At 35.9% G+C, this 8,845-nt stretch overlaps 1 protein-coding gene across 2 annotated transcripts in view; it reads right to left on the minus strand.

Moving 5' to 3' along the window:
- Positions 1-8,845, minus strand: part of LOC111682451 (transcription factor stalky) — a 280,671-nt gene that overhangs the window by 269,223 nt on the left and 2,603 nt on the right. The gene's annotated exons all lie outside the window — the stretch shown is intronic.

Consider the following 8,845-nt stretch of genomic DNA (forward strand, 5'->3'; position numbering starts at 1 on the left):
TTTGTTTTCGTTGTACCAACATATACCTTTTGGCATATGTTGGTTTCGTCACCATTACATTTAATTCCATACACTAGATTGGATTTATCTAGTTTATCTAATTTGGACCTCATGTTATTAAATAATTTATATGTTGTATTATTCGTCCTCATTGCCAGTGTATATTTTTCTTTGTCATATATGTTTTTATAAATATTTAGATATATCATGATTACTGATAAACGGATATGGTTATCATTGAAAATGTCTTTGAAAGAGCTTCCCATTGATATATAAAAATATCATTATTCCATTGAGATCCAGGGTAACTTTTTAAGGGTTTTTTCTTTTGACTTTTTAAAGGAAAAAACGTTATCTCTAATTCTGCGGCGTCCCCTAGCTGCTATTAGGAAACAAATAACATTTGTTTTTGTTTAGCTCAAGACCGGTGGTATCGAGAATATACTTACTCAACTGCTAAGATGCTTTGGCCCTATATGGATCCTAATAAAACATCCTACATATTAAAAAAAAAATCTGAGTACTCTATTATCAGTTCTTACTGGTCATTCCATGTAAGTCGCATTGGTCTTCCATACAATTATTTCTGTAGGAGTTGTCAAAATGAGGAATAAGAGGAAACAATTACTCATCTTCTTTGTAACTGCCAGGCCCTTGAATCGATTCGTTATAGGGTCGGCATACTTTTCTGATCTATGAACTGTTCAACCTGAATGTATTTTTTTTTTGCATTTTTAATTAAACACACATTATGTTTTTTGATATTAACTCTATCTACTTCAGTTTATTTTTCATTTCTCATACTATAATTGCTGTCTCTATTGCTTTTTTCTCTTTACGCAACTTATTTTCTTTTCAGACATTACAAAGGGACCAATTTGGACCCAAGTAAAGCTATACTCGTTGTAGTGTACAGTCTGCATAACCTAAGCTAACCTATCTCTAAAACATATCTATATAATGGTACTTAACATGAAAGTTTGTAGACAACATTTGGCCTTTTCTATTATATATGTTTAAAAACTCTACTCTATGAAATACAGGAGTTATTTTACTTTAAAATTTTAAATTTTCGTATATTTTGATTTTTATTATACAAACATTATGAATCTCAAGTGATTGTTATCCGATATCACCGATTTCAGAGACCTTTCCACTGATACCCATATCGATGGTATTAGTTAATTAGTCATAATGTTATTTACTTAAAAATAATAAGGACTTGAGATATATAAATATATAATAAAAGTCAAAATTTACGAAAATATAAAATTGTTTAACTTAAATGAGCATCTCATTGGTTATAGCTTTCAAAAATAAATCATAGGAAGTTCAAAGAACTTCCTATATTTTTAAGGTTATACAAAAAAAATTAAATTTGTAAAATTGTGGAATCTCTTATAAGAAAAACATTAAGGGCTTTTATTTAAACGCCCAAACCCCAGTAAACTGTGCAACCTGTGCATGTTTCCATTCTCACAGTTGACTTGTATGGAAAATGATTTGAAAAACCCTTATAGGTTTGAGCGAATATTTAGACTAGTAAACTTGCGCAAACTCATAAATCCATTCACTATTCACTTAAAAATTTATTGAAAATGTTTTTAAATGTTTATAATTATTGTAATTGAACAGAATTTGAACAGGGATTTCACGAAACAAGTCGAATAAACTTCCCCATTTGCACAAATGAAAAACTTAGGGCGGGTTTTTTACACCTCAGTTAATCTAGGCTTAACTTGCTGTTACATTAAACTCGGAACAAATTTAGGCGGACTTTAGCCGATGATTGTGTTTTTCAGTTTAAGATTTAAGCTCAGTTAATTTTGTTAGTATTGCCAACTTTTCACTGAAAAACATAAACAATGAACAGCTGTTTTTTCCAAACAATACTTTTGAAAAATGGAAAATTTTGGAAAAATGTTAAATAAATATTTAAAACAATAATAAATAAAACAAAACAAATCAGAAAATTGCAATTTACTTAAAATATTAAGTTTTTGTTCTTCCAAAATCATTGTTTTATTGTTTTTGTTAATTGTATTTTCTCACTTATAACTTTAGTTTAAGTGGACAATTACACTCAGTTAAACTAAGATATAAGTAACTTTACTGTTTACTGAAAAACACAAAACCTATATTAAACTAGGTTTGAACAAAGAATGTCGATTATCGGTATCTGTAAAACCCACCCTTAAGCGTTAAAATAAAAACTCTTATTGTATGACAATGTAACATTTTGTTTACAGATTGAGGAACGAAAATTAAAAAAACTCCATGTTTTATGTTTCTAGGTTCATTATTATAGAAAGTACCTTTTGAAGAAAGAAAAAGTACCCAAGCAATTATTTTTATAGATTCTTACTTAATCCGAACTCTACATATTTAATTTTAGGTCTTTGAAATTACATTTTAAAGAACGAACAAGTATCAAAATATCCCTTTTATAGGATCTCACTTACTCCTGGCCGTACATGCTTAATTTCATGTTTCTGGACTAAATGTTATAGAAATTCAAAGAGTGACTTTGGAACATAATAATCGCTTTATATAGAATGACACATTAATGTTTCTAGGTTCAATATTATAGAAGTTTGAAGAACGAAGGGTTTCACTTACTCCTTACCCTAAATGCTTAATTTCTAGGTTCATATATTTTAGAAAATTCATAAAGAACCTTTTGAAGAACGAATATGTGCTAAAAATACTTTTTTACTGGTTATCAGTTAAAAATAAAATGTGATTTAGGGCGAGTTTTTCTGATAAAGGTAATCTTCATTCTTTGGTTAAAACTAGTTTAATATATGTTTTGTGTTTTTCAGAAATCAGTAAAGTTACTTATTATCTTAGTTTAGTAACTGAGTTTGTTCGTGCGTGAAAATAAAACGAAAAAAGTGTTTTTTTGTTAAATTTTGTTTCAATAAAAATCTTTATTAAATGTTATCTTGTGTTTGGGTTATACGAAACGTATATGACAGCGATTAGGAAGATAATGCTCTATTTTAATGGCAGAAAGTGGCGAACAATATTTAAGCCAATACCGTGTAGTGAACATTCCCTCAAATATTGCTAAAACTTAATACTTCAGGTACAATATTTATATAATTCATTTTATAATACAATTCTTATATTATTTCATTATAAAATATTTTAATTTTTGAATTTTATTACATTTAAAATATATAAATAAAATAAAACTATCGAATAAAAAAATAATAATATATTTATTTATCTAGTATATTTATAAATATTTAAAAATTAGCATACAAAGAATAAATAAGAAGTGAAACGCTGTCAAAAAGTACCTATGTCTACTGTCAGTCGGTACCTAACTCTAAGAATGTATTAGTAGAATTCTCAAGCCAACATAGTTGCAAAAAATCGGATTTAAAAATTAAAAAAAAAAAATATTTCATTTGAATTTATATTTTAGAAGATTTCTTTAAATATTTTGCAACATAATTTATCTATAAACATTATATATGAACGTCTCTTTGCTTTTTAATCTGCAATATTGAAATAATAATAAAGTTAGTTGAAATATTATTTTCTTGTACCATACGAAAATTTACAACATTGTTCTTTTTTCGTTTTATTTTCAACAACAAAAATTAAATGTCAAAAAATAAAAAATATTTTTTTTTCGTTTGTAAAAAATTAAATCTTTTCGGGCTATTAAATATATTTAAAGTGTGCAAAAAAATAATAAAATGTAACGTTAAGTGATAAAAAATATTTTCAAGTTCTATAAGCCACGAATTTTCGCGACAAAGTTTTGAAGTTTGGAGAGAGAGTAAGTTTCTTACATATGTGTTGGAGTTACACAGAACTCGTCTGTGAAAAGAGCGAAACGTTGTTGTTGTAAAAAAATGACAGCGTTTCACTTCTTAGTGTTCAGTGCTAGCATATTTACAATTTAAACTAAGTAACATTTATAAATAACAAATTAAAATATACAAAACTTTTAACATGCTAATATCAACAACAATGTAACAGCTTAAACTATACAATTTTAATCCGGGGGTTCTGTATTTAGGTTCAAGCCAAGAAATTGGGCTACTTCAATGGGGTTAGTCCATAAATCCATTGGGCTAAGTGAAGTAGGGTGGGCTGGACAGTTGAATATGTGGTGGGTATCATGGGGACCCTGTCCACAAGATGGGCATATATTGGGGACGGCACGGTCTATGCGGGACCAGTAGGCGTTGAGCCTGTTGCTCCATCCCGATCTCAGTTGTGCCAGAGCAACTCTTGTTTTCCGCGGCAGGTTCTTCTCTATTTCTGCTATGGGCGGTGGGCGACCTCCAAGAACGACATTCATGCGGTAACCTGAAACCGCGGTATTGATGGCGTCTCTATGAATGTCGTTCAAAGCTGCTGTATACGAAGTCCGATCTAAGGGATCCTGAACATAACTTCGTATGCTCTCTTCGTATACACGAAGGTCCTTCCTGACATGCCTCGGGGGAGCATCCAACTGTGTGATGTTAAAATTGGGATGACTCCTCCGGTGACATCCCAGGAGGAACTGTTTAGTCAGCATGACATTATGTTCCTTGACTGGGAGAACCTTCGTTTCCTCATGTAGATGGTGTTCTGAGGTTATTTGCATGCAGCCCGTTACAGTCCTTAGGGCGGCATTTTGGCAGCTTTGAATATTTCTCCACTGGGTATCACTCAGCGATGGAGACCACACTGGAGCAGCATAATTGACCACTGACCGGCCAATAGTTTTATAGGTAGCCAACAAGGTTTCTTTGTCCATTCTCCAGGTGCTGCCGGCTAGCGCTTTGAGGACCTTGTTTCTACTTCGCAATTTGTGCGTATTTGCAGTGGCATGAGCTGAGGAAGTAAACAGGCTGTCAAAGGTGACCCCCAAAATCTTTGGATGGTTCACAGTCGGAATTTGGTTTCCATCGACTACGACGCCTAAGTTCAAGTTTACCTCCTTCGTCCTGGTGGTGAAAAGTGTAGCTGAAGATTTCGCTGGTGATAGTTTCAGGTTACGTCCAGTGAAGAAGTTGTGTATTTCTCCGAGATAACCATTCACTCGATCGCATAGCTCATCAACGTTGTGGCCCGTCGCCATAATGGTACAGTCGTCCGCATATAATATCACTTCCACACCTTGTGGAAGGTGTGGGGAGTTTAGAGAGGTAGAAATTAAACAATAGGGGGATAAGACACCGCCCTGTGGTACTCCCTGTTTAACTCTACGGGTTTTGGAACATTTGTCTCTAAACTCAACGAACGACTGACGGCCACTCAGATAATTTACAATCCATCTCTTCAAGTTGTTGGGCATGGTGGACTTCAGGATGTCCTGGAAGAGTGTGGCATGGCTGACTGTATCGAAGGCTTTCGATAAATCTAGCGCCACAAGGATTGTCCTTTCACAAGGCCTCTGCTGGTTTAAGCCTTGTGAGATCTGAGTGGTTATGGCGGTTAATGCTGAGGTGGTGCTGTGCATCTTACGGAATCCATGCTGGTGGCGAGCTGCTGTAAGATGGCAGGACAGCAGGGGGAGGAGGAGCGCCTCAAGAGTCTTCGCGACTGGTGACAGGGGGGAAATCGGCCTGTAGGATTGACCCTCTGTCGCGTTCTTCCCTGGTTTCAGTATCGGGATGACTCTACCCTTTTTCCAGGCATTGGGTATTATCAGGCTGCTCATTGACAGGTTAAAAACCATTGTCAAGTACTCGACTCCCCGTTCGCCAAGGTGTTTCAGCATCAGCATGGATATACCGTCGGGGCCAATCGCCTTAGATGGTTTGGCTGTGTTGATGGCCACTGCCACTTCAGACGGGGTGAAAGGTTGTGGAATGTTCGAGACTGGAAGGTTGTGAAGTTTGCGAACAACACTTCGTTTCGCCTTATCTCTCTCTGGGTGCTCAAAAAAAGTCGGCAAAATGCACGCGAGCACCGCTCAGGGTCGGAAATAGTGGTATCTGCAAACTTAATCGCTACCCTGTCATCCTTCTTCGTCGGGTTGGAGAGAGATCGAACCGTAGACCACAACTTACTAACACCTGAGCTCAAGTTGCAGTTCTTCAAATGATCTAACCATTTATTCCGCTTGTCCTCATTTACCAACCTGCTGATATCATGATTCAGCTGGACAATACGTGGGTCGTCGGGGTTGATATTTCGGAGGTCATCGCGCTCATCTGCTAGTCTCGCTGCTTCTGCTGGGAAGTGCGGTCGCACTAAGGATAGTCGACCAGCAGGAATAAAGCGGGCTACTGCTGCGATGACGGTTTCGCGGAACTTGCTCTCTGCTTGGTGTACGTTGCTAGGAGCTGGAAGATCATTGAAGATGCGATCAGTGAATTCTCTGAAGCCGGGCCAGTCTGCTTTTTTTTGGTTTATGTAGAGACGGCGTTCAGAGACGATAAAGTCATTGGGTCGATCCAGACAAACGATTATGGGTAAGTGGTCTGAGGCTAGAGAAACTACTGCTCTCCACGTTGCGTAGTTTATCAGACCAGGGCTCGCTATTGTGATGTCTGGAGAGCTGGCGCAGTTACCCATAATCCGTGTGGGGGCATCATAATTTATTGTGCAGAAGGTGGATTCATCTATTTGTTCCGCCAGTGACGCGCCTCTCTGGTCTTTCCCTAGACTAGAGTGCCAGAGCTGATGATGCGCGTTAATGTCCCCAAGGACTAGACGCATATCGCCGTCTAATAATGTCCTAATGTCGAGACGGTAGTCTGATGGACAACTGGCTACTGGCGGAATGTAGACATTATAGAGCTCTAGGTCGGTTTCCCCCGATCTGACTGCAATACCTTGGACTTCAAGGTATTGGTCCCTAGCGTTGAGATCAAGGGAAAGAGCTCTATACTGCACTGTGTTATGAATTATAAATGCAATGCAACGGTGGGTTGCTTCTGGTGCGGTCTTTTCGGAGAACGTTGTAACCGTTACAACTGTGCAGACTGGAATTACTCGTCAGTTTTGTCTCCTGGACCGCAGCGACCACGATGTTGTTTAGCTGCATAAATCTGGTTATCTCGGGTAATTTACTCTGGTGGCCATTGCAACTAAACTGCAATATGGATATCACCCCAGGTCTCTGGACCGCAATCGATGGAGTCAGCGGCGAGGGTTGTTGTTGCTGCTGAAGATGTTGTCTTTGCTGCGGTTGTTGTGATTGCGGTGGGGAGGGTGGAGGTGTGGCGTAAGATGTCGACGATGACGATGTCGATGCTGCCAATGAATTTCGTCGCTGTTGTTGGCAGCATGGGGCGACAAAAGTCTCCGACCACTCCCGATGATGATTTAGTCCAGAGCAGTTTCTGAGGTGACACCAGCCCAAACAAGTGTTGCACCGTAATTGGGTGGACATATGGTGCAACCGGTTCTGGCAAACTGTACAGAACCATGGTCCGGGATTTAGTTCGATTCCGACACGGACCAATAGGATACGGAGCAGCAATGCCGGAAGATGTTGCTCCGTTGGTAAAAATGTGTAGTTGTTGCTGAGGTTGACAGCCCTTGGCCGAAAAATTTCGGGTCATTCCGGTACGTAGAACCGGCTGTCGGGGAATGAACTATGGACTATTCTGTAGATTGTCATCACTTTTTTCAAGTAGATCATATAGTATGTAGCTACGTGTGTACATATGTATGTACATTTCAATCACTAATGAGAGGCTAATTAAGTCTTAACAGCGTGTTAATTCTTTCTTTTTCTTTTTGATCTTCAACGCATTAACATCTTGTAAAGATATCTACATATAGAACAAGTATTTGATGATATTCAAGTTATAAAAAGTTATATATTCCGTTATACTTTTAATACAATATTAAAACTAATTTGATTTTAATAAAACTAAATTCCTTCCTACGTTCAAAGAAAAGGTAAAATAAAAATTTAAGGAATTGTGTATACCAGTTTGTGTTATTATTAAAATATAATAAATTTACACATAGATAAGAGTGACTTCTAATCCATCCTACTTTTGGGAACTCTTTTATCCATAAATTTGCACTCAAATTAGTCCACCGGAGTATTAATATAACGTGTGATCGATTCATTAATATTAGCCTCAGTGATAATCGGATAAATATACCGGAGTATATTTATTTGTTAAAAGGTAAATCTGACATGTTACACCAATTTTAGTAAATTTTAATTTAAGTCCTTTTAAATAGATTTCTATAGACAGAAATTTCCATTGTCTGTGTTATATTTTCACACATCACTGTTTAGAATAGTGAAGAGACAACATTAAGTGAGACACGAGTGACCGTTATGTTATGTGACGTCACCCAAATCCACGCTGCTGACTTACAATAATTTTTATATAATTCTCTATTCGATTCTCTCAATCATCTCCAACTGGACAGATCAGTGACAGAATTTCAATTTTAACATTGGATAAGAGAGTTAAAGGAATAAAGTCATGGTGATGTCACTTCTACTTTTTATTCAACATCGTCGTTATAAAACTCCACCAAATTAGCTTAATATCATCTGTCAGCAATCAACTTATTATAAATCGTAAAATTAAAGAAAATCATTTAGTATAACTGGTATAATTATGGTTAGACAATTAGATTTCTAAAACAAATAGTGAAAATCGGTTAAATAATTCATAAATAATACGTAATGTGTTAGAATTTGTTATAGTATGGAAAAAAATCTAACTTAAAACATCTAAAGTTAAAATTTGTTCTTAAACTCTAACAAAATGTTTACAATAAATATTTAAAAATGATACAATGGCGTAAATGTATTAAACAGAAAAACAAACATGCAAAAATAAGAAAACATTAAAACATCTTAAAGTTTAAAAACCAAAAAGAAAACTTAAAACTCAAAAATAGTGCTTAAAAT

This window comes from Lucilia cuprina, chromosome 2, assembly GCF_022045245.1.
Source record: "Lucilia cuprina isolate Lc7/37 chromosome 2, ASM2204524v1, whole genome shotgun sequence".
In the NCBI taxonomy this organism is placed as follows: Eukaryota; Metazoa; Arthropoda; class Insecta; order Diptera; family Calliphoridae; genus Lucilia; species Lucilia cuprina.